Source organism: Macaca fascicularis, chromosome 4 (genome assembly GCF_037993035.2).
Source record: "Macaca fascicularis isolate 582-1 chromosome 4, T2T-MFA8v1.1".
Lineage (NCBI taxonomy): Eukaryota > Metazoa > Chordata > Mammalia > Primates > Cercopithecidae > Macaca > Macaca fascicularis.
Window position 1 is genome coordinate 14,786,161 of NC_088378.1, and position 27,671 is coordinate 14,813,831.

The 27,671-nt window shown below is 41.0% G+C and overlaps 1 protein-coding gene across 11 annotated transcripts in view; it reads right to left on the reverse strand.

Annotated features, from left to right (window-relative positions):
• CDK19 (cyclin dependent kinase 19) overlaps positions 1 to 27,671 on the reverse strand; it is a 216,999-nt gene that overhangs the window by 149,590 nt on the left and 39,738 nt on the right. The window contains exon 1 of one of the 11 annotated variants that reach the window (XM_074036884.1): positions 21 to 18,681. The exons of the other annotated variants lie outside the window; for them this stretch is intronic. The gene's annotated coding sequence lies outside the window, so the exon portion shown is untranslated. Of the gene's footprint in view, positions 1 to 20; positions 18,682 to 27,671 lie in introns of those variants that run through there. 11 annotated transcript variants of the gene reach the window in all.

The following is a 27,671-nucleotide window of genomic DNA, read 5'->3' on the forward strand; positions in this document are numbered from 1 at the left end:
AAAAAAATAGAAATCATTACCTTAAAATGAAAGTTTACTCCCATACAGAAAATCAAGCTCAGCGGTAGAATTTAAACGTAATTCAGGGAAGAATTTCTCAAGTCTAGAGAAGCAAGCCCAGCAGGAACATCTCTTAAATGAAATATTAGGATCTGTTTTAATGAAAAAGATAGTCTTACACCTTTCAACAACATCCAAACTTGGCGACCAGCCCACACTCAACTGTAGCAAGGTAAAGCACAATTCAGTAGCCTACACTCAAAACCACAGAGTTAAACCAAAGTTCCATTTGTTGTAGTCACAATTAGACCGGCCCAAGGTTCTTTGACTCCTATCAATAATACTGCTGGATGTCCAGACCAGCCATGGGCCACGTTGATCCCAAAGACCTAGGGTAGACAAAAAATTTAGAAGAAGCATCTTTTAAAGAAAGATAAGAAAAACCAAAATGAGGCAAGATTGAAGGAAAATTTTAAAGTATTCAAAATAACAGAATAAAAATCCTTTTTCTTTGTTTCTAATAAAAACAGAAAAGCTTTATTATTTTATATTAGTTTATATTATATATCCCAATATTGCCAAACTCTTGGGATAAACAAATTAGAGACAGATATCAGCAAGTTCACAATCCACATGGAAAGAGATTCTGGGTGACCAGAAAATATACAAGTAACTCGATGTGCTCCACACCCACAAAAGATACGCATAATAGGTGCAGAGAGAATGCAACCATTAATTCATTCAGAGCTTTAAGAAAGGTAATTCCAATAAGCCATGCCTTTGAGGGAGGAGTTCCCCACGTAGAGGAGGGATAAAGAGGTTTAGAGAATTCCAGGTAGAAGTATGGCATAAGAAAAACAACCGAAGTATATTCAAGAAACAGCTGGTATCCAGTATAAATAGAAAGCTAGGTGCATTATGACTAGGGCAAGAGATGAGGTTAGAAAAGTAAAGAAAGAGACCACGTGATCTAGAAAGAAGCTTGTGTTTGATACGTAAACAGCGTAGAGTCAAAGGTTTTTGGAACAGAGAAGGTTAACAGATCTTTGCTCGGAAAGATAACAATGATAACTACAGATAAAAACAGGTGGCAGAGTAAACATTTGGTAGGGTGAGTCAAATGTCCAGATAAGAGAAGATGAAGGACTAGATTAGCAGCAGAGGAGAAGAAATAATAGGTCCAAAAGACATTTGATTCAGAACTGACAGAATTTAGTAACCACTTGATTCTGTGTGAAGGAGATGACGACTCTGAAGATGGATGAAGTTTCCACTCTGCCTCATCGTATGAATGACCAAACGTTTTTGTTTTTTTGTTTTTGGGGGTTTTTTTTTGAGACGGAGTCTTGCTCTGTTGCCCAGGCTAGAGTGCAGTGGCGTGATCTCAGCTCACTGCAACCTCTGCCTCCTGGGTTCAAGCAATTCTTCTGCCTCAGCCTCCCAAGTAGCTGGGACTATAGGCGTGCACCACCACACCCAGCTATTTTTTGTATTTTTAGTAGAGATGGGGTTTCACCATATTGGCCAGGTTGGTCTCTAACTCCTGACCTGGTGATCCGCCCACCTTGGCCTCCCAAAGTGCTGGGATTATAGGCCTGAGTCACTGCGCCCGGCCAAATGACCACACTATTAACCACAGAAATGATGACATGACCTAAATGAAGACCTGGAAACCTAAGATTTTATCCTAAAAGCAATGAAAATTACATATGAAGGTTAATCTTATTAGAGAGGACTAAAATTAAAGGAACGAAAAACAATTAGGAAGTTACTGCGATGTAAGCGTGCGCAGGTGAAAACTTGGATTAGTAGAACAGAATGTTAGCTCTGAAAGGGATCTAAGACAATCCCGTATAATCTCTTCACTTCAGTGATGAAGAAACTAGGCCAGCAGCTAGACACAGAGCTAAGACCAGCTCTTCCAATTCTTCATGACACAGGGGTAATAAGACAGGAGAAAAGAAGGGACATCTATGATAGTCATTTTAAAGGAGGAACTGATGGGACCAGATGAACAGAAAAGATTAAGAAGGAGGAGTCAAAGATGAGTCTGACGTTTTGAGCTTGGCTGATACAAGGATGATGCCTCTGAGAACAAGGTTCATATCAGATCTCAGAAGATTCTGTAGCTTTAGAAATGATTCCTTTACATAGAAAGAAACCCCAACCAAAAATGAAAATACCTCGGAAGTTCAAAAAGGAGATGTCCTGAAGATATTTATTTACTAAGGGTCTACAATAGTAGAGTTTCAGACTGAAAGGTTTGAGTCCATAAATGTGATGATACTGCCTAGAGGAAGTAGCACATAGATAAGGACTTTTGAGTGCCCAGGAAAGAACTGGAGGGAGGGAGGAAGGGAAGGAAACAGTTCTGAAGATACTTCTCTTTTTCTTTTCTGAGGCAGAGTCTTACTCTGTCACCCAGGCTGGAGTGCAGTGGCGCAATCATGGCTTCACTGCAACCTCTGCTTCCTGGTTCAAGCAATTCTCCTACCTCAGCCTCCGGAGTAGCTGGGATTACAGGCACATGACACCATGCCCAGCTAATTTCTGTATTTTTGGTAGAGACAGGGTTTCACTATGTTGGCCAGGCTGGTTTCAACTCCCGGCCTCAAATGATCCACCCACCTTGAACTCCCAAAGTGCTCGGATTACAGGTATGAGCCACCACACCCAGCCCAATACTTCTCTTTCATATCCCTTAGAACAAGGTCCTCAACACTTGGCCCACAGATCACTACCATTCGGTGGCCTGTTAGGAACAGGGCTGAACAGCTGGAGGTGAGTGGTGGGCGAGCAAGCAAATCTTCATCTGTATTTACAGCTACTCTCCATCACACCCGTTACCACCTGAGCTCTGCCTCCTGTCAGATCAGTGGCAGAATTAGATTCTCATAGGAGTGCGAAACCTACTGTGAACTGCACGTGCAAGAGACAGGTTGCGTGTTCCTTTTGAGAATCTAACGCCTGATGTTCTGTCACTGTCTCCCATCACCCCCAGAGGGGATCATCTAGTTGCAGGAAAACAAGCACAGGACTCCCACTGATTCTACATTATGGTGAGTTGTATTTCATTATATACTACAGTGTAATAATAACACAAATAAAGTGCAAAATAAATGTTATGGACTTGAATCATCCCAAAACCATCCCCACCCTGCTGGGTCTGTGGAAAAACTGTCTTTCACGAAACCGGTCCCTGGTCCCAAAAAAGTTGGAGACCACTGCCTTAGAAGACAAACAATTCTATGAAGTTTGCTTTTTTCTAAACCTTATGAGTCAAATTCAAATCATGAAATCATCAGAAATACAGTATCTAAAATAAGACAGTATTATCAGTTTTTACAACTAGGTGTTACTTACAAGACATTCTTCAAACTATGTGATGTGCTACCATTGGTCAGATTAGAAAAAAAAAAAGACATTCTTCAAATCATATGACATCTGGGCCAACTATTTTTTTCTTCAAGAACAATAATGACATAAATCCACGTTGTATCCCTTTCCTTTATTACGTGATGCTTTGGCTTAGCCAACTAGGAGGCTTCCACAACATGGAAAAATAATTTTAAAACACAATGTGGAATAAAATTTGAAATAACAAAAAAAAAAAAAACAAAAAAGATCATCTTGTTTCATATGGGTATCATTCTGAATTATTCAGTATCATCATGAGCCCAATATCCAGCCAGCCTAGTAGTAATGATCCGTTATTTGGAAACAGTATTCTTTATTACATAATAACATATTTAAATTTTGTATAATGAAATTTTTCAAAAATAAATAAATAAATGGCAGTAATGCTGCATGTACCCATCACACAATTATCAACTCGTGGACAGCCTTATTTCTACTGCCTCCACTTTTCTTAATTATTTTGAAACAAATCCCAGACATCTTTCTATTTCATTCACAAATAGTTCAATGTCACAACACTTTAATATCAATAATTTTCCTAGTTTGAAAAATAGTCTTTTAAAGTAATTCTGAAACATTTAAAATCTTCCAACATAAGGTACTGCTATTATTTTGTATTCCTCTTATTAATGAAAGATGTCAAATAATACTAGTACCCTCTTTATGCTTTTCTTTTCCGACAAAAATGTGCTTCAGAAATTATGCTTTCATCCACCAAATATTTCACCTATTCAATCTCTAAACATCACTAAAATATAGTACTATTCTTCTTTATTCAACTTAAGAATTCCCTCGCAACATGAAAATGTGACAACAGTTTGATTATGTCTTTGCTTTCATTCCTTAGAAAGACTACCTTTATTTACTCCTGTTTTTGTTTGTGTATGGAGACAGGGTCTCACTATGTTGCCGAAGCTGGTCCCAAATTCTTGACTTCAAGCGATCCTCCTGCCTTGGCCTCCCAAAGTACTGGAATTACAAGTATGCGCCGCTGACCTAGCCTAGTCCTTTTTCTTACAAACTGATTGACTAGTTTATCTCGGTTTTTTTTCTTCTTCTTCTTTTTAGACAGAGCTTCACACTGGCACCCAGGCTGGAAGGCAGTGGTACAACCTCAACTCACTGCAGCCTCGACCTCCTGGGCTCCAATGATCCTCCCACCTCAGCCTCCCAGTTAGCTGGAATTACAGGCATGCTCCACCATTTTTTGTAATTTTTTGTACTTTTTGAACAGACAGGGTTGTGCCATGTTGCCCAAGCTGGTCTTGAATTCCTGGGCTCAAGCAATCTGCCCACCTTGGCCTCTCAAAGTGCTTAGGATTACAGGCGTGAGACAACACACCTAGCTAGTTATCTTTCTCTTAAAAATGATCTTCATTATATACTATTTCCTTCATTTAGAATTCCAAGTCAGATAAAAAGCTTTCAAAACAACTAGAATAATTTTTTCTTTTTTTTGAGACAAGGTCTCTGTCACCCAAATTGAAGTGCAGTGGCGCAATCATGGCTCACTACAGCCTTGACCTCCCAGACTCAAGCAACCCTCTCACCTCAGCTTCAGAGTAGCTGAGACTATAGGTGTGCGCCACCACACCTGGATAATTTTTTTATTTTTTGTAGAGATGGGATCTCACTATGTTGCCCAGGCTGGTCTCGAACTCCTAGGCTCAAGAGATCCTCCTGCCTTGGCCTCCAAAAGTGCTGGGATTAGAAGGGTGAACCACCATGCCTGGCTTAGAATAATGTTTTCATTGATTAATTAATTGTATAATTTCTTTTCTTTAAGGTGTTCATATTTAGTTGACATTTGTATACAACCATATCTTGATTGGAGAGTTTTAATGAAAAACAACAATTCACTGGACTGAATGTGCACATCAATATACTTCACCAGTGGCCCACTAACACTTCAAATCTTATTAATTAGGATATGTTGATAATATTTCCCCAAGCTTTTTACTTTTTAGTCAACAACTACTTGAATTGTCAGTGCACTTCTAAAATCTCAAGTTCAACGTTGCATTGGTAAATATATTACTACATTTCATCAATATTTAATGCTTAATTTGTTTCTAAAATTGGCAAATCGGCAAATTCTTTTTTTTTTTTTAAGACAGGGTCTTGCTCTGTCACCCAGGTCAGAGTGCAGTGGTGCAATCATGGCTCACTGCAGCCTCAACCTCCCAGGCTCAAGCAATCCTCTCGCCTCAGCCTCCCAAGTAGCTGGGACTACAGGCACACATCATCATACCCAATTAATTATTTATTTTTTGTTTTATAAGACAGGGTCTTGCTATGTTGCCCAGGTTGGTCTCAAACTCCTGAGCTCAAGTAATCCTCCCATCTCCGCCTCACAAAGTGTTGGGATTACAGGCGTGAGACATCGCACCTGGCCTAAAAATGGCAAATTCTTATTGCTGGGAAATGAATTTTTTAAATAATGTATCTGCAGTAATGCTTAATACTTCAGGCATTACTTTTAAGGCTGAGGCATAAAACATTAATGATTAATAGACTGCAATCATTAGCAAATATTTAGTTAAACTAAATTTTTTTTTTTTGAGATGGAGTCTCTATCACCAGGCTGAAGTGCAGTGGCTCGATCTCAGCTCACTGCAACCTCTGCCTCCTGGGTTCAAGTGATTCTCATGCCTCAGTCTCTCGAGTAGCTGGGATTACAGGCACATGCCACCATGCCCAGCTAATGTTTTTGCATTTTTAGTAGAGACAGGGTTTTACCATGTTGGTCAGGATGGTCTTGATCTCCTGACCTCGTGATCCACCCACCTCGGCTTCCCAAAGTGCTAGGATTACAGGCGTGAGCCACCCTGCCCGGCCTAAACTAAATTTTTTTACAGAAAACACTATCTTACTTTGAGAATTCATGAATCTTAAGTCAGACTTACTTCCTACAGACGGTAATATAATAAGTGATGTGAGGCATTTATTTCAGAAATATTTTACTAAGCACACAGTATGTGTCAAGCACTGTGCTAGATTCCAGGAACAGGAGGAAGAAAGAGCTGATCCTTTCCCTTATAAATCTTTTTTTTTTTTTTTTGAGACGGAGTTTCAGAAAGAGCTGATCCTTTCCCTTATAAATCTTTTTTTTTTTTTGAGACGGAGTTTCAGAAAGAGTTGATCCCTTCCCTTGTGAATCTTTTTTTTTTTGAGATAAAGTTTCACTCTTGTTGCCCAGGCTGGAGTGCAGTGGCACGATCTAAACTCACTGCAACCTCCGCCTCTATAAGTTCAAGCTATTCTGCTGCCTCAGCCTCCTAAGTAGCTGGGACTACAGTCATGCACCACCATGCTCAGCTAAGTTTTGTATTTTTAGTAGAGATTTAGGGGTTTCACAATGTTGGCCAGGCTGGTCTCAAACTCCTGACCTCAGGTGATCTGCCTGCCTCACCTCCCAAAGTGCTGAGATTATAGGCACGAGCCACCATACCTTGCCCCTTGTGAGTCTTTATACAGAGAGACACACAAGCAAAGGGTACAATCTAGTAAGTGCTATAACAAAAACATGCAAAGAACATCAGATAATGAGTAAATAGAAAGGCTTGGTTCTGGTGAGGGGGATAGACAGGGACTGCTAGAAGGGCTTGGTTCTGGTGAAGGGAATAGACAGGGACTGCTATCAGGTAAATAATTTTCAAAGGAACATCTGAGTGGGTCTCAAGAGATAAGCAGGATTTCACTGAGCAAAGGAGGAAAGAACAGAGCCTTACAGGCACCAGAAATGTGTGGACAAAGTCCAAAGATTAAGATCCATGCTATATCCAAGCAATTAGCCAAAGACAAATACAGCTAGAATACAAGAGGTGAAAAGACACATGAAAAGAGCAAAGCAGACAGAATCAGCATAGTTTTGTATGGTATGCTGAAAACGTGGCACTTTTCCTGTACTATGGAAAGCCATCAGAGGTTTTCCAGCAAGAGAAACATGATCGAACAGGTCTTCTCAGTAAGTAGATAGTATGCAGGGCAGATCAGAAGATTTAAAGCCAGAGGCAGGGGGACCAATGTAGAAGTTTGAGGAGGGTGGATGAGGGCCAAAATTAGAGTAAATGTAGTCAGAATGGAGGGAATGGACTCAAGAGGCATTTGAGAGAAAAAAATATCTATTATGGCCAGATGCAGTGGCTCATGCCTGTAATCCCAACACTTTGGGAGACCAAGGCAGGTGGATCACTGAGATCAGAAGTTCAAGACCAGCCTGGGCCACATGGTGAAACTCTGTCTCTACTAAAAATACAAAATTAGCTGAGTGTGGCACACACCTGTAATCCCAGCACTTTAGGAGACTGAGGCAGGCACATCACCTGAGGTCAGAGGTTCAAGACCAGCCTGGCCAACATAGTGAAACCCAGTCTCTCCTACAAATGCAAAAATTAGCTGGGCATGGTGGCATACATCTGTAGTCTCCGCTACTCAGGAGGCTAAGGCAGGAGAATCACTTGAACTTGGGAGGCAGAGGTTGCAATGAGTTGAGATCACACCATTGTATTCCAGCCTGGGAGACAGAGTGAGACTCCGTCTCAAAAAAAGAAAAAAAAAAACAGGGACAAAAATGAGCTGGGCGTGGTGGCTCACCCCTTGGTCCCAGCTACTCAGGAGGCTGAGGCCGGAAGATCACTTGAGCCAGGAAAGTGGAGGTTGCAGTGAGCCAAGATTGTGCCATTGCACTCCAGCCTGGGCAAGACCCTGTCTTAAAAAAAAAAAAGTTATCTACTGTGCCAAATATATTTAGGTACATTGTAGACATTCAAGAAATATTTAATGAATATGTATGCATATGTATGCACGTTTGTGTATATACGTATATGTATATTTATGTGTGTGTGTGTGTGTGTGTGTACATGTATACATATGTTTCTTGGGCAGATAGCCAAAAGAACAGCTGAAGGTGACTGAGGTTTCTAGCCAAAGTGTTGTCTCAGTGAAATTAAGGCCATTTATAAAAAAGAAAGAATAATACTGACAATGGGCTAGTTTGGAAGTAGAGAATAAATTCATTTTGGACGTGTTGGTTTTGAAGTAGCAACTGAAGAGGCAGTAGAATATGAACGAAAGAAAATAACAAAACTGGAGTTCAGAAAAGAGAACATCTCCATAGAGGTGACTGTTAAAACCACAAAAGCAACTGTGATCACAAAGGGAAAGAACTCAGAACCAAAGGGCTAAAGGTGGTGGTCAGTGCAACCCAACCTCTTTCACATGATGGCACCCACATAATGCTATTAGTTCTACCCTGGACACCAGGGTAGAAACAGACAGACAGAACTACTCATGGGCAAAGAGAAAAGGACCCATGGGCTTCCACTGCCCTAAACCCACTGACTGTCAAAGAATTCAGAGGATTAATTAACAGGACCCACAAGCCATTCACAGCACCCATACCACAGGAGCCCTTCTTCCGTAAACACCATCCTACAAAAGGCCTGAAGAAAGGTAAAGTATTAAAATTCCCTGATAGTAAGCAAATCTGGATGTGTGATACTCTAAGAAAACTGGGTTGACTCCCCTCCCCTTAGAAAAGGAGCACCATAAAAAAGGATAACCTAGATTAAAAGAGACTCAAAGCATATAACAATCAAATACTATGCATAAAATACTTGACTAAATTGTGGTTCAAATAAAAATAGCTATAAAAGTTTACTTGTGGGACACCTGGGGAAATTTAAATATGAACCAGAATTTATATAATATTATTATGATATCATGGCTAATTTTATTTTTTAATTTTTATTAACTGTCAAATATAGGATAATGGTATGGTAATACAAGCAAATGTTCTTATTCTTAGGAGATATAGGTTCAAGTATTTGGGGTTGATACGTAATGACAACTGCAAATTAATTTCAGATTGTTCAAATACATCAAAAACCATTCATATATACACAGAGAGATAAACCACTTATAGAAAGATAATAACAACTGAATCTAGGCATTCAAGGCCGCTGAATGTAGGAGTTCACTGTTCTAAAGTAAACTTTTCTGCTTTTACAAAACTTTTCTTAATAAAAAAAATTGAAGAGAGAAATAACTAATAAGCAGCAGTTAAAGTTAAAGAGAAGGCCAAGTGTGGTGGCTCACATCTGTAATCCCAGCACTTTAGGAGGCCAAGGTGGGAGAATTGCCTGAGGCCAGGAGTTTTGAGATCAGCCTGGGCAATGTGGCAAGATCCCATCTCTCAAAAAGTTTTAAGCCGGGCGCGGTGGCTCAAGCCTGTAATCCCAGCACTTTGGGAGGCCGAGACGGGCGGATCACGACGTCAAGAGATCGAGACCATCCTGGTTAACACGGTGAAACCCCGTCTCTACTAAAAAATACAAAAAACTAGCCGGCCAAGGTGGCGGACGCCTGTAGTCCCAGCTACTCGGGAGGCGGAGGCAGGAGAATGGCGTGAACCCGGGAGGCGGAGCTTGCAGTGAGCTGAGATCCGACCACTGCACTCCAGCCTGGGTGACAGCGCGAGACTCCGTCTCAAACAAAAAAAAAAAAAAAAAAGTTTTAAAATTGGCTGCGCATGGTGGTGCTCGCCTGTGGGCTCAGCTACCCAGGACATTGAGGTGGGGGACCGCTTGAGCCCAAGAGGTTGAGGCTGCAGTGAGTCATGTTTGTGCTACCACACTCCAGCCTGAGCTACAGAGCAAGACCGTGTCCCCCACCTCCCCGCAACACAAAGGAGTTAAAGAGAAAAACAATGAAAAACATTAAGAAAGGGGTGTACAGAAGCAAAGAAACAAGCATTAAAGGGTAGGTGGGCAAAAGTGTCAAATGTAGAAGGTCAAATAGGAGAGAACGGAAAAGAGTTCATCGAATTTAACAGTTAATGACATTTGTGAGAGCATCACCAGCAGAGCAAGCGCTTTGTTTAATACTCTCTCAAGACCTTACCATACTTTATTATAATTACTTAGAACTGATTCATTTCCCTTACCGCATCCCCAAATGAGGAAGGAGACTATCTTGCTCATTTCTGTATATTCTCTAGGAGTTAACTAAGTACTTTGCAAACAGTAGGAATTAAACATGTTACCAAAATAAACTTGTTCATTAGTCTTGGTCATTTTAAAAAATATTTTCACTGTAATAAGAAAATCCAGAAAACTGTCTTTTAGCTATGCTCCAAGGATAAAAGTATATATATTCTGAAAAATAAAATTAAAATGACAGTGATGATCAAATATCAGTATTTTTATTGTAAAAGTAATTATATCTAGAAATTCACCTAAAAGCAAGTATCTCCTTCTGGAGGGAAGGAGAAAAATAAAAATATTTTGCCATTCTTAAATGCCACACTGTCAGATTCGATAGAGGTAGATCATCAGATTACACAGTACTGAATCAACAATCTGCTCCCCTTAGGTGCATTTTAAGATTTAAGTCTTCATGAAATCATCTCAGATATAAATATCAATGAAAAATAAATACTAAAAAAAAAAAGATAAAATGATGGGTCAGGTGTAATGGCTCATGCCTATAATCCTACCACTTAAGGAGGCCATGGCAGGAGGATCACTTGAGCCCAGGAGTTTGAGACCAGCCTGGTCAACGTAGCAAGACCCTGTCTCTACAAAAACTAAAAAAACATTTTAAAAATTAGCCAGGCATAGTAGCACATGCCTGCAGTCCCAGCTACTCAGGAGGCTGCGGCAGTAGGATCACTTGAGCCTGGGAGTTCGAAGTTGCAGTGAGCTATGATCATACCATTGCACTCTAGCCCAGGAGTTCAAGGCCAACCTGGGCATTATAGCAAAACCCATCTCTAAAAAATAAATAAGTAAAATATTAACACTGGAAATAATTTTATTTCCTTCTTTATGCTTATCTATACTTTCCTGATTTTTCTATAATGAATATTAGCTACTTGTATAATAATCATTTTCTTTTAAAAGTTTCCATATAAATTGACCTGAATTTGTCTGTATGAAAGCTCAGGTTAACTTGACCTCGTTAAATGATCCAATTCATAGAAATGCCAACCCAAGACCAAATTCTAGTCACTAAAAAGCTGAAAAACAAGAAGTTAGGAAAAGAAAGCTGCTGCCAAAGCAGAATAAACACCAACAATAATGAACCAATCAAACTGGGAACTTATGGAGGGCAACAGCATTTTTCCATTTATCATTAAATCAATCTTAAAACAAAAAGTAATACTATCCAATACAACACATTTACAATAAGATTTATAGTAATAGCTACACTTATATGGTACTTACTATATGGCAGGGACCGATTAAAAGCCTCAACTAGGCCAGGCGCGGTGCATCACACTTGTAATCTCAGCACTTTGGGAGGCTGAGGCAGGCAGATCACCTGGGCCACACAGCGAGGCTCTGTCTCAAAAAAAAAACAAAAACAAAAACAAAAACAAAAAGCCTCAATATATTAACTCTTTTAGGCTGGGCACAGTGGCTCACGCCTGTTAATTCCAAAACTTTGGGAGGCTGAGGTGGGAGGATTACTTGAGCCCAAGAGTTCAAGACTAGCCTGGGCAACATAGTGAGACCCTGTCACTACAAAAAAATACAAAAATGAGTTTGCCATAGCGAAAGCCCCTCTCTACTAAAAATACAAAAATTAGCCAGGCATGGTGGCACGTGCCTATAGTCCCAGCTACTCAGGAAGCTGAGGCACAAGAATCACTTGAACCTGAGAGGTGGAGGGTGGAGTTTGCAGAGAGCCAAGATTGTGCCACTGCATTCCAACCTGGGCCACACAGCGAGGCTCTGTCTCAAAAAAAACAAAAACAAAAACAAAAAGCCTCAATATATTAACTCTTTTAGGCTCTAAAAGGTCAAGGCTGCAGGGAGCCACGATCACATCACTGTACTCCAGCCTGGGTGACAGGGCGAGACCTCATCTCAAAGCAAACAAAACTCTTCTAATTCCTACAACATGTTATGAAGCAGGTACTATTAACCATCCCCATTATACAGATAAGGACACTGAAAGCAAGTAGATTAAGTAACTCGCTCTATATCACAAAGCTCATTAAGTGGCAGATCCACAATTCATACTTAAATAGTCTGGCTACAGAGTCTGTGCTTTAATTGCTATAGTGATTATTTCCCTTCTCAGAAGGGGAATATGCCAATCCAGTCTCACAGGCAAGACAGCACGATACATCTGAAGTTCAGTAAGGCTTGTTTCAAGTAGGGGAAAGCAAGTTAAAGCTGGAGAAGCAAGAAGGGCCAGATGAAGCAGAACAAGTAGGAACACAGGTAAGGATTTTAAGCAATCTGGGTTGGTGTTTTCATTTGTTTTTTGATAAAGGGGTTCTCATTTTGTTGCTCAGGCTGATCTCGAATGCCTTCGCTCAAGTCATCCTCCTGCCTCAGCCTCCAGAATAGCAGGGACCACGGGTACATGCCACCCTGCCTGGCACACAATCGGTGTTTTTTGTAGTCTGAAGGTGTGACGATAGCACAGGCAACTAGTTAAGAGGCTTTTGCAATAATTTAAATGAGAGGTGGCTATAGTCTAAATTAGGATAGTAGCAGAGGGAATAAAAAGAAGTGGATGGATCTTCCAGGTAATTAGGAAACAGTGTCAACAGAACATGTGGTGAAGAAACAAGAGAAAGAACTGCACGAACTTGATTCCCAGTGTCCGGCTCAGGCAATGGGCGATGGTGGTACCAATCACTGAGTTCAGAAGAGCAGATTGGGCAAGTTTTAAATAAGTTGAAGTTGAGAAGACTGTGGTATTGTCTAAACCAAGAAGTCCAAAAGGCATCTGGACACACGTAAGGTTTACAAAGGAGATGTGGACTAGAGATAGAGATGTAAAAGTATTTAGAAATTGAAGTTGTGAGACTAGGAAAAAAGAACCCTGAAAAACATCATTTAAGGATGTTTTTCATTTAAATTTCATTTAAGGATGGATGCTCAGTGGTTTACCAATTATTTTACTTTACTTTTGTCTTTCCAACTAACTGCTAAGTTCATTGAAAGCAATGATGCCTCCTACAAGCCTCTGTAACTCTGCAGCTTTTCACATATTAATGGATATTTGTAAGGTACTTAACCAACTGAGATATGGGGAAGGGATAAATAAAATACACTTGACACTAGAAGAATCCTTTTCTTAGGATTCCTCTGATCTTCCATTTTCCCCCCTGGCCTTTGCTCCCTCAATTACTGCTGCTCTGACTGTGCTAATCCAATGGAAAAAGATGAATCTGGGGACTGATAACTCAGGAGTTATGCAAAGGTTCTGTGATCTACTTTCTCATACCCTGTTGGGAACAAGCCCCCCAAAATCTGGCCATAAACTGACCCCAAAACTGGCCATAAACAAAATCTCTGCAGCACTATGACATGTTCATGATGGCCAAACACCTGTCCCGCCCAGGGCAGAAAACTGCTTAAAGGCATTCTTAAGCCACAAACAACAGCATGAGTGATCTGTGCCTTAAGAACATGCCCCTGCTGCAGTTAACTAGCCCAACCTATTCCTTTAATTCGGCCCATCCCTTCGTTTCCCATAAGGGATACTTTTAGTTAATTTAACATCTGTAGAAACAATGCTAATGACTGGCTTGCTGTTAATAAACACATAGGTAAATCTCTGCTCGGGGCTCTCAGCTCTGAAGGTTGTGAGACCCCTGATTTCCCACTTCACACCTCTGTATTTCTGTGTGTGTGTCTTTAATTCCTCTAGCACCACTGGGTTAGGGTCTCCCCAACCAAGCTGATCTCGACAAATGGCGTCCATCATGGGGGCTCGAATCCAGGTCGAAGGGTCGCCGGAGCGACGGATGGAGAACATGGAACTAGCTGGAGGACACCCAAGTACTCTTAAAGCAATCCCCGTGTTGAGTAAGAAGGGGAGCTCAGAAGTGTCAGGGTAACAATGGGACCAGTGTGGGCTGTGGTTCATTCCACCTTGGAACTTTTTCACGCTGATGATGAGGAGGAAGGAGAGTGTAACGAAGTAACAGAAGAGGTTACAGACCAGGTTTATTTGCCAGCTAAAGCTAAAGCAGCAAAGGAGCGAGAGGTTCATCCCTACCCTTCTGCACCCCCTCATTATTATTTTGAAGAAAAAGACCCTCCAGATCTTTCTTTTCCAGAGGACACTGGGCGAAAAGTAGTTGCCCCAGTGGCTGTTCGAGCAGCACCTCGAGCGACCGCTGTTATTTCTATTCAGGCAGGAATTCAGCAAGCTAGACGAGAGGGTGATTTAGAGGCTTGGCAGTTCCCTGTTAGAATACATGCCCCAGATCAACAGGGAAATATTATAGCAACATTTGAGTCTTTTCCTTTTAAATTACTCAAAGAATTTGAACAAGCTATAAATCAGTATGGACCAGGTTCTCCTTTTGTAACAGGATTGTTAAAGAATGTTGCTGTTTCCAGTGGGATGATTCCTTCTGACTGGGATGCTCTTACTCGAGCTTGTCTAACTCCTGCTCAGTTCTTACAATTTAAAACTTGGTGGGCAGATGAAGCTCCCATTCAGGCTGCTCGCAATGCCCAGGCCCAACCTCAAATTAATACAACTGCAGACCAACTTTTGGGGGTTGGTGGCTGGGCTGGTTTAAATGCACAACTGGTCATGCAGGATGATGCCATAGAACTGCTTAGAGGAGTGTGCGTTAGAGCTTGGGAAAAAATCGCTTCAAGTGGAGAACAATACCCTTCCTTTAGTGCTGTAAATCAGGGACCCAAAGAACCATACGTTGATTTTACAGCTCGGTTACAGGAATCTCTTAAAAAGATGATTGCAGATTCAGCTGCTCAGGATATAGTGTTGCAGTTATTAGCTTTCGACAATGCTAATCCCGATTGCCAGGCTGCTCTGCGACCTATCAGAGGGAAAGCACATTTAGTTGATTATATCAAGGTTTGTGATGGTATCGGAGGTAATCTGCATAAAACTACTCTGCTAGCACAGGCAATGGCAGGACTGAGAATGGATAAAGGAAATACTCCGTTTCCTAGAGCTTGTTTTAACTGTGGGAAGCATGGTCATACTAAAAAAGAATGTAGAAAAAAATCAGCGAGTCAAGCTGCCAGATAGGGGAAAAAAGAAAACTGCTGAGCCTGAAATATGTCCAAAATGTAAAAAAGGAAAACATTGGGCTAATCAGTGTCACTCTAAGTTTGATAAAGATGGGAACCCAATTTCGGGAAATGCCATGAGGGGCCCGTCCCGGGCCCCATTCTAAACCGGGGCATTTCCAGCTCAGGTCATTGCCTCACCCCTGTACAATGTCTGTCCCCCACCACAGCCGATAGTGCCGTAGTAGATTTATGCTGCACAAAAGCTGTGAGCCTTTGGCCTGGGGAACCCCCATAAAAGGTACCAATAGGAGTCTGTGGACCCTTGCCAGCCGGGACAATAGGATTACTTTTAGGAAGGTCTACTTTAAGTTTAAAAGGGGTACAAATACATACAGGAATCATTGATTCAGATTACAATAGGGAAATTCAAATTGTTATATCTACTTCTGTTCCCTGGAAAGCAGAGCCAGGAGAGCGCATAGCACAGCTCCTGATTGTGCTATATGTGGGAATGGGAAAAAGTGAAATTAAATGAACAGGAGGATTCGGAAGCACAAATAAACAAGGAAAAGCAGCTTATTGGGTAAATCAAATTACGGATAAATGTCCTACCTGTGAAATAACTATTCAGGGAAAGAAATTTAAAGGTTTGGTAGATATAGGAGCAGAAATTTCAGTCATTTCTCTACAGCACTGGCCATCTGTGTGGCCAATTCAACCTGCTCAATTTAACATAGTTGGAGTTGGTAAAGCCCCTGAAGTATATCAAAGTAGCTATATTTTGCATTGTGAGGGGCCCAATGGACAACCTGGGACTATCCAACCAATTATAACTTCTGTACCTATAAATTTATAGGGAAGAGATTTATTACAACAATGGGAAGCATAAGTTCTAATTCCAGAACAATTATATAGCCCTCAAAGTCAATATATGATGCATGAAATGGGGTATGTCCCTGGTATGGGACTAGAAAAAAATTTGCAAGCTTTGAAAGCACCGCTTCAAACAGAAAGACAGAGTTCCCACCAGAGATTAGGAAATAATTTTTGATGGCAGCCATTGTTAAGCCTCCAGAACCTACACCTTTAAAATGGTAAACAGATAAGCCAATTTGGATAAAACGATGGCCGCTAAGTAAAGAGAAACTGGAGGCTTTAGAGAAATTAGTTACTGAACAATTAGAAAACGGGCACATAGCTCCAACATTTCCCATTGGAATTATCCAGTTTTCCTAATTAAGAAAAAATTAGGTAAATGGAGAATGTTAACTGACTTAAGAGCCATCAATTCAGTTATACAACCTATTAGAGCATTACAGCCAGAATTGCCTTCTCCTGGTATAATTCCAAAACATTGGCCTTTAATAGTCATAGATTTAAAGACTGTTTCTTTACTATTCCCTTAGCTGAGCAAGACTGAATGGTTTGCATTTATAATTCCTGTGGTAAACAACCTGCAGCCTGCTAAGCGTTTTCACTGTTTCACAGATGGGTCTAGTAATGGTAAAGCTTCTTATTCCGGATTGAAAAGTAAAGTTTTCCAGACGCCCTGTACTTCAGCTCAAAAAGCGGAGCTTGTAGCGGTAAATGAGGTATTGACTGCTTTTGATATGCCTATTAATGTGATTTCTGATTCTTCATATGTGGTTCATTCCGCACAGTTAATTGAAAATGCTCAGTTACAATTTCATACAGATAAACAACTGATGACTTTATTTAACCAATTGCGAACAGCAGTTAGGAGTAGAACGCATTCTTTTTACATCACTCACATTAGGGCTCATACACCTCTTCCAGACTTTTGACTGAAGGGAAGCAAATGGCTGATCGCCTAGTTGCTAATGCAGTATCTAATGCTAGATATTCACAATTTAACCCATGTTAATGCCTCTGATCTCAAATGCAGATACGACATTACCTGGAAAGAAGTTAAAGCTATTATCCAACGATGCCCAACTTGCCAAATGGTACATTCCTCATCAAGTTAATCCTCGAGGATTGGAACCTAACTCTCTTTGGCAAACGGGTATCACACATATTCCCCCGTTTGGGAGACTAGCTTACGTACATGTATGTGTGGACACGTTCTCTCACTTTGTCTGGGCTACATGCCACTCAGGAGAGTCTTCCGCCTGTGTTAAACGTCACCTTTTGCAGTGTTTTGCGGTGATGGGCATTCCAGCTTCTATTAAAACATATAATGCCCCAGGCTACGCTAGCCAAGCTCTAGCTACATTTTTCTCTATGTGGAATATTAAACACATTACTGGTATCCCATACAATTCTCAAGGACAAGCCATAGTGGAAAGAATGAATCTCTCCCTAAAACAGCAGTTGCAAAAGCAGAAAGGGGGAGAGAGAGAATACTGAATACCCCAGATACAACTGAATCTAGCATTATTAACTTTAAATTTTTTGAGCCTGCCCAAAGGCCAGATGTTATCAGCAGCTGAACAGCATCTACAGAAACCAGCTGCAAAGACAGAAGCAGAACAATTGGTTTGGTGGAGAGATTCAATAACAAAAAGTTGGGAACTAGGTAAAATAATAACTTGGGGTAGAGGTTATGCTTGTGTTTCTCCAGGCCAAAATCAACAGTCGATTTGGATACCATCAAGACACCTGAAACCTTGCAATGAGCCAGATGCCAAGTAAGAGATTCCGGGAGGATTCCAAGGACCCCCACTTGCAGCCATGTTGAGACTGACACTGAAGAGGACTCCAACTGTCACAAGCAACACCCGTTGAACACAGCCACCCACCTGGGGAAAGATCAAGAAGCTGTCACAGATGGCAGAAGAAAACCTGAGGAAAGCGGGACTACCAATCACAACAAGTAATTTAATGGTAGCTATGATAGCAGTGATCACCATTGCTGTGAGTATTCCTTCAACAAAGGCTGACACAGAGAACAATTATACTTATTGGGCATATTTATCAGTCTTGGCTGGCAATAATGCCTGGATGTAATCACTCCATGACGCAGTTACACATGCTTTCTGATCTCAGTATTTACCATAATAAATTTGCTCCTATAATTGAGGCATACTGCCCTCAAAAACCTACTTGTAAACAAAACTGAACCTGGCCAGAAAAAAAAGAACACGCTTGTTTAAGAAGATTGCACTGCAGAACAGGAAGAGGTGCTGCACACGGTGCTGCAAGAAGTAGCTCACCATGACAAAGCTGCCTTTGCTTTTATTGATTTGCTAATCAAAGAAAGGGGACATGTTGGGAACAAGCCCCCCAAAATCTGGCCATAAACTGACCCCAAAACTGGCCATAAACAAAATCTCTGCAGCACTATGACATGTTCATGACGCCCATAACGCCCACGCTGCAAGGTGGTGGGTTTACCCGAATGAGGGCAAGGAACACCTGGCCCGCTCAGGGCAGAAAACTGCTTAAAGGCATTCTTAAGCTACAAACAATAGCATGAGCGATCTGTGCCTTAAGGACATGCCCCTGCTGCAGTTAACTAACCCAACCTATTTCTTTAATTCGGCCCATCCCTTCGTTTCTCATAAAGGATACTTTTAGTTTATTTAATATCTGTAGAAACAATGCTAATGACTGGCTTGCTGTTAATAAACACGTAGGTAAATCTCTGTTCGGGGCTCTCAGCTCTGAAGGCTGTGAGACCCCTGATTTCCCACTTCACACCTCTGTATTTCTGTGTGTGTGTCTTTAATTCCTCTAGCGCCACTGGGTTAGGGTGTCCCCGACCAAGGTGGTCTCAGCAATACCCAATACCCCATAAGCAAATTAGGGAAAAATTATTTTGTTTAAGAGAAAAATGGAGAAGGGTCCTTATTTAAAATAAAAGACAAAATTTGTTCTAGTGTATTTTATTGCTATAGTAGAAATTTGAATATTGTCAATCACAAAATATTCACTGTTTTTGGCCCTCAGTCTTCTTCTCACTGATTGATCTCCCTGATCTCCCTTTCCTCCTATTCTTCTCATCAGACAAGACTAAGCTTTCCAGAAATTTTGTGAACACCCTAGCCTGAGATCAAAGCTCTCTTCTCTGCATTCACCAAGCATGTGTATGCACTATACAAGTAGCATTCATCATATACCACTTCGTATGGTAGCTTTTCCATAGTGTGTGATATAAATAACTTGGGCTATGGACTCATATACCTCATATACCTATCCCACGAAGTCACACAGTGAATAGGTTACTTATACCCTCATATTATCAGTTTTTGCATCTGTAAATTAAGAATATTTACCTTATTCAACAGCTTTGAAGATAAATGAGATAAAGGAGAATACATAAAGTACCTAGCACAGTGTCTAGCACCTATTATAGGCTCATTAAATGTCAATTCCTCCAACAAAATTGTAAACCTTTTAGGGACTATGGAAGAAGTTCACACATAGACATTTCAATTAGAATACTTAGGAAGAGATACAGGAGTATGAGTTTCTAGCAAATACATATCAGTAAAAATGGAACACAGCACTTGAAATTAACATTTCTTATATGAATAATAAGTTTCCAGAGAGGATGTATCATTATCATGTGTATCGTTTTAGCCAATGTAATACCTTGGAGCTAACAATCAAATATTTGATGAATTGATAAACTGATTAGATGACTGACTTCACTGGCTATCTGCCTTTTCAAATAAGATAGAGGTTTACAGTAAGAGTCTAGAATTAGATTTTACATTCAACAAATAGTTATGTGCACTGTGGTACATATTGGGCACTACAAGGCTTGCAACAATATGCTGAGGTATAGTCTTTGCCCTCCAGAAGTTCAGAGTAGAGAAACTAAAGAAAATAGAAGGTATTATATATTAAAACTGCCTGAATCCCATCATTTAAAATACTTTTATGACCATCCATTTAATCCCATCTTTCTCATAAAAGTTAAGGCAAAGTGAAGGAATGCAGGGGAGAAGCATAGAGTCCTCCTACGATCTGATATAAGCAGTACCTGACATTTTTTATACTACCAAATAGGATAATCTATTGAGATTATTATAACTCATGGAGAGAAATTAAATGGTTCCCCCTAAAATCAGGAACAGAGCAAAGATGTCTGCTCTCACCACTTTTATTTTCTTTTTGAGATGGAGTTTCACTCTTGTTGCCCAGGCTGGAGTGCAACGGCGCAATCTCAGCTCACTGCTACCTCCACCTCCAGAATTCAAGCGATTCTCCTGCCTCAGCCTCCCAAGTAGCTGGGATTACAGGCATAAGCCACTGCACCCAACTAATTTTGTATTTTTAGTAGAGAAGGGCTTTCTCCTTGTTGGTCAGGCTGGTCTCAAACTCCCAACTTCAGGTGATCCGCCCACCTCAGCCTCCCAAAGTGCTGGGATTACAGCCATAAGCCGCCATGACCAGCCTGCTCTCACCGCTCTTAATCAACATAGACTGCAAGTGTTAGCTAATATAAGAAAAGGAAATAAGAGGTATACAGATTAGAAAGGAAAAAATAAAACTTTGTTCACAGATGACATAATTGTCTGTGAAGAAAATCCCAAAGAATCAACAAAAAAAAACTCCTGGAACTAATAAACAATTATAGCAAGATTGCAAGGTACAAGATTAATATAAAACGTCAATTGTTTTATTATACACCAGCAATAAAAAATTGGAGATGGAAATTACAAATACAATACCATTCACATTAGCAACCCAAAAAAGAAATATTAGGTACAAATCTAACAAAAGTATAAGATATATATGAGGAAAACTTAAACTATAAAACTGTGATAAAATAAATCAAAGAAGATCTAAGTAAGTGGAGAGATATTCCATATATAAGTCTAAGAAGACTCAATATTGTCAACAGCTCAATTCTTTCTAACTTAATCTATAGATACAACATAATCCCAAACAAAATCCCAGCCAATGGCTTTGTGGACATTGACAAACAGATTCTAAAGCTCATGCGGAAAGACAAAAGACCCAGAATACCAATGCAATATTGAAGGAGAAGAACAAAGTTGGAAGACTGATACTACCCAACTTCCAAGTTATTATAAAGCCACAGTAATCAGGACAGTGTGATACTGGTGACAGAAAACACAAATCAATCAATGGAACAGAATAGAGAGCTCAGAAATAGACTCACACAAATAGACTCACATGTTTGTTGACAAAGGAACAAAGAGCAACAATGGAGAAAGAAGGTGTTTCAACACACAGTGCTAGAACAACTGGATGCGTATATGCTAAAAAAAAAAAAAAAAAAAAAAAGAATCTAGACACAGACCTTACACCCTGCAAAAAAAGTAAGTCGAAATGGACTGCTGACTTAATATAAAATGGAAAACTATAAAATTTTTAGAGAAGGCCAGGTGCGGTGGCTCACGCCTCCAATACCAGTACTTTGGGAGGCTGAGGCGGGTGGATCACCTGAGGTCAGAAGTTCAAGACCACCCTGGCCGACATGGCAAAACCTCATCTCTACTAAAAATACAAAAATTTGCTGGGCATGGTGGCGGGCACCTATAATCCCAGCTACTCGGGAGGCTGAGGGAGGAGAACTGCTTGAACTCAGGAGTCAGTGGTTGCAGTGAGCCTAGATTGTGCCACCGTACTCCAGACTGAGCGACAGAGCAAGACTCCGTTGCATGCATTAATTAATTAATTAATTAAATATTTTAGGGAATAAAATAGAAGAAACCCTAGATGACCTTGGGTTTACAGTGCCTTTTAAATACAATACTAAAACACAATTCATATTTTTTTTAATTTGAGAAGTGAGACTTGACTAAAATGAAACACTTAGGCTCTGTGAAAGACACTTTAAAGAAAATAAAAAGAGCCAGGCACAGTGGCTCACACCTATAATCTCAACATTTTGGAAGGCTGAGGTTGGAGAATTGCTTGAATCTAGGAGTTTGAGACCAGCCTAGGCAACATAGCAGGACCATGTCTCTACAAAAAAATTTTAAAATTTTGACATTTTAGGAAGAAGGATCACTTGAGCCCTGGAGGTTGAGGCTGCAATTAGCTATGATCATGCCACTGCACTCCAGCCTGGGTGACAGAGTAAGACTCCATATCAACAAAAAGAAGAGGAGAGGTCAGACGCGGTGGCTCATACCAGTAATTCCAGCACGTTGGGAGGCCAAGGCGGGTGGATCATGAGGTCAGGAGACTGAGACCATCCTGCCCAACAACACGGTGAAACCCTGTCTCTACTAAACATACAAAAACTTAGCTGGGCATGGTGGCACGTGCCTGTAGTCCCAGCTACTCGGGAGGCTGAGACAGGAGAATGGCGTGAACCTGGGAGGCGGAGGCTGCAGTGAGCCGAGATCGCACCACTCCACTCCAGCCTGGTGACAGAGCAAGATTCCGTCTCAGAAAAAAAAAAGAAAAAAAAAAAAAAAAGACGAGGAGGGGAGGGGAAGGGAGAGGAGGAAAGGGAAGGGGAGAATTGAACAATTTAACACCCAAATCCAATTAAAAAATAAATAAATGATCTGAATAGACATTTCTCAAGGAAAGATATACAAATGACCAACAGGTATATGAAAAATGTTCAACATCACTCATTATCAGAGAAATGCAAAACCCCAATGATATATATCATCTCACACCAGTTTAAAATGGCTATTATCAAAAAGAGAAAATAACAAATGTTGGCAAGGATGCAGAGAAAAGGGAACTCTTATACACAGTTGGTGAGAATGTAAATTAGTACAGCCATTATGGAAAACAGTATGAACATTCCTCAAAAAACTAAAAATAGAAATACCATATGATCCAGCAATCCCACTACTTGTTATACATCCAAAGTAAAGAGAATCAGTATGTCAAAGAGATAGCTGCACTCCTATGTTTACTGCAGCACTATTCACAATACTGAAGATAAGGAATCAACCTAAACATCCTTCAAGAGATGAATGGATAAAGAAAATGTGGCATATATGTATATAATGGAAAATTATTCAGCTACAAATGAATGAAATCCTGTCATTTGCAGGCCAGGCATGCTGACTCAAACCTGTAATGCCAGTACTTTGGGAGCCCCAGGCAGGTGGATCACTTGACACCAGGGGTACAGGACCACCCTGGCCAATTGGGTGAAACCCAATCTCTACTAAAAATACAAAAGAAATTATCTGGGTGTGGTGGCGGGCCGCTGTAATTCAAGCTACTCAGGACACGGAGGCAGGAGAATCCTTTGAAACCAGGAGGCAGAGGTTCCAGTGAGCCCAGATCACACCACTGCACTCCACCTTGGGCAACAGAGCGAGACTCTGTCTCAAAAAAAAAAGAAAGAAAGAGAAAAGAAATCCTGTCATTTGCAACATCATTGACCCTGCAGGGCATTATTTTAAGTAAAATATGCAATGTATAGAAAGACAAATACCACATTTTCACTTATGTTTAGGAGTACAAAAAGTTGATCCTAGCTGAGTGCAATGGCTCATGCCTGTAATCCCAGCACTTTGGAAGGCTGAGGCAAGAAGACTGCTTGAGCCCAGGAGTTCCAGACCAGCCTGGGCAATATAGTGAGACCCTGTCTCTAAGAAAACAAACAAATAAGGCCAGGCATTGTGGCTAGCGCTGGTAATCACAGCACTTTGGGAGGCCAAGGTGGGCAGATCACCGAGGTCAGGAGTTCAAAATCAGCCTGGCCAACATGGTGAAACCTTGTCTCTACTAAAAATACAAAAACAAGCCAGGCATGGTGGTGCACATCTCTAGTCCCAGTTACTCAGGAGGCTGAGACAAGAGAATCACTTGAACCAGAAGGTGGAGGTTGCAGTGAGCTGAGATTGCACCACTGCACTCCAGCCTGGGTGACAGGCATATGTCACCATGCCTGGCTAATTTTTTGTATTTTTAGTAGAGATGGGGTTTCACCAAGTTGGCCAGGCTGATCTCGAACTCCTGACCTCAGATGATCCGCCCTCCTCAGCCTCCCAAAGTGCTGGTATTACTGGCGTGAGCCACTGCACCCAGCCAAGAAGAGAGACTTTTGAATGCTCCCAACACAAATAAATGATAAATGTTTGAGGAGATGAATATGCTAATTATCCTGATTTGATCATTACACATTGTATACATGTACTGGAGTATCACATGTACCCCATAAATATGTACAATCATTATACATCAATTAAAAATATTTTTTAAATTTGGGAAGTTGGACTTGCGTAAAACTGAAACTTTTGCTTTGTGAAAGATATTTTCAAGAAGGCAAAAAGACAAGCCACTGACTGGGAGAAATAATTCTCAACTGGTAACAAAATACACCACAGTCAGATTAGCAAAACAAATATAAGAATGCATAATTCAACAGTGATGAAAATAGCCAACTAGCCTGCAAATGTATGAAAGGCTTTAAATTGCTTCCAGTCTATTATTGATAAAGAGAAAATATCCTCAAAATAGTCACTGAAAAAAGTAAAATAAAGCCAAAAGGGTTTGGGAAGTAAAATTGTAGCTTACCTCAATAAACAGCCTGAAATTCACCTATCTCTTCTAGTTAAGAAAAATAGCTTCTCTGAATAGGAGGAAGTGAAAGAATAGCGAAACCTGGTTCATTGTAAAATGGTGTGATCCTGTGTTGGGCACGCAGTAGAGATTTCGTAAATACATACTATCCAACTTCACATAAGGTGTATAGCCTAAAGAGAAGGTATAATATGCAGCTACTTTGTATTAGTCTGCTTTTATGCTGCTGACAAAGACATACCCAAGATTGGGAAGAAAAAGAGGTTTAATTGGACTTACAGTTCCAAATGGCTGGGGAGACCTCAGAGTCACAGCAGGGGGTGAAAGGCACATCATACATGGCAGCGACAAGAGAAAATGAGAAGGATGCAAAAGCAGAAACCCCTGATAAAACCACCAGATCTCATGAGATTTATGCACTACCACAAGAATAGTATGAGGGAAACTGCTCCCATGATTCAAATTATCTCCTACTGGCTCCATCTCACAACATGTGGGAACTATGGGTATAGAATTCAAGATGAGATTTGGGTGGGGACACAGAGCCAAACCATATCATTCCACTCCTGGCCCCTCCAAATCTCATGTCCTTACATTTCAAAACCAATCATGCCTTCCCAACAGTCCCCCAAAGTCTTAACTCATTTCAGCATTAACCCAAAAGTCCACAGTCCAAAGTCTCATCCAAGACAAGGTAAGTCCCTTCCACCTATGAGCCTGTAAAATCAAAAGCAAACTAGTCACTTCCTAGATACAATGGGATACAGGAATTGCATAACTACAGGCCATTCCAAAGGGGAGACATTGGCCAAAACAAAGGGGTTACAGGCCCATGCAAATCCAAAATCCAGCGGAGCAGTCAAATTTTAAAGCTCCAAAATGATCTCCTTTGACTCCAAGTCTCACATCCAGGTCACACTGATGTGAGAGGTGGGTCCCCATGGTCTTGGGCAGCTCCAACCCTGTGGCTTTGCAGGGTATAGCCCCCCTCCTGGCTACTTTCACGGGTTAGTGTTGAGTGTCTCCAGTTTTTCCAGGTGCATGGTGCAAGTTGTCAGTGGATCTACCATTCTGGAGTCTGGAGGTCTTCTCACAGCTCCACTAGCCAGTGCGCCACTAGAGGCTCTGTGTGGGGGTTCCAACCCCACATTTCCCTTCTGCACTGCCCTAGCAGAGGTTCTCCATGAGGGCCTCGCCCCTGCAGCAAACTTTTGCCTGAGCATCCAGCATTTCCATACATCTTCTGAAATCTAGGCAGAGGTTCCCAAACCTCAATTCTTGACTTCTGTGCACCCACAGGCTCAACACCATGTGGAACCTGCCAAGGCTTGGGGCTTCCACCCTCTGAAGCAACAGCCTGAACTGTACCTTGGCCACAGCTGGAGTGGCTGGGATGCAGGGCACCAAGTCTCTAGACTTCAAACAGCACAGGGACCCTTGGCCCAGCCCACGAAACCATCTTCTCCTAGGCCTCCAGGCCTGTGATGGAAGAGGCTGCCTTGAAGACATCTGACATGCGCTGGAGACATGTTCCCCATTGTCTTGGGAAGTAACATTATGCTCCTGTTACTTATGCAAATTTCTACAGCTGGTTCCCATTTTCTGGGTTTTTCTTTTCTATAACATTGTCAGGCTGCAAATTTTCCAACCTTTTATGCTCTGCTTCCCTTGTAAAACTGAATGCCTTTAACAACATCCAAGTCACCTCTCGAATGCTTTGCTGCTTAGAAATTTCTTCTGTCAGATACCCTAAATCATCTTTCTCAAGTTCAAAGTTCCACAAATCTCTAGGGCAGGGGCAAAATGCCACCAGTCTCTTTGCTAAAACATAACAAGAGTCACCTTTGCTCCAGTTCCCAACAAGTTCCTCATCTCCATTTGAGACCACCTCAGCCTGGACCTTGTCCATATCGCTATCAGCATTTTGGGCAAAGCCACTCAACAAGTCTCTAGGAAGTTCCAAACTTTCCCACATTTTCCTGTCTTCTTCTGAGCCCTTCAAACTGTTCCAACCTCTGCCAAAGTCACTTCCATATTTTCAGGTATCTTTTAAGCAGTGCCCACTCTACTGTTACCAATTGTATCAGTCTGTTTTCATGCTGTTGATAAAGACATACCTGAGACTCGGAAGAAAAAAAGGTTTAATTGGACTTACTGGAAGTTCCACATGGCTGGGGAGGCCTCAGTATTACAGCAGAAGGCAAAAGGCACTTCTTACATGGTGGCAGCAAGAGAAAATGAGCAGGATCCAAAAGTGGAAACCCCTGATAAAACCATCAGATCTCATGAGACTTATTCACTACTATGAGAGCAGCAGGGGGGGAAACCGCCCCCATGATTCAAATTATCTCCCATCAAGTCCCTCCCACAACACGTGGGAATTATGGGAGTACAATTCAAGATGAGGAGATATGGGTGGGGACACAGAGCCAAACCATATCATACTTACTTGATATCTAAACAACTATAATTGCCAGAAGCCCATAAGAAGCCCATTCCTCTGATTCCCATTCACAATCTATCTAAAAACTAGCCACATTACCAACTTTATGTCTAAGAGTACACTGTTAGCTGCTATAGAACTCTTTCAAAAAAAAAAAAAAAACCCTTCTATTCAAGTATCACGTGAAGAAAGTTCATAAATGGTTAAATTTACAGAAAGCAGAAAGTAACACCTATGATATCTGGCACATAAGTGACAAAATGTTGTTTTTTTTTTAAAGAAGCATTACCCAGGTAAAGTACGTATGTCAGAATTTCTGATCTCTAGTCATATCACAAAAAGTGACTCCA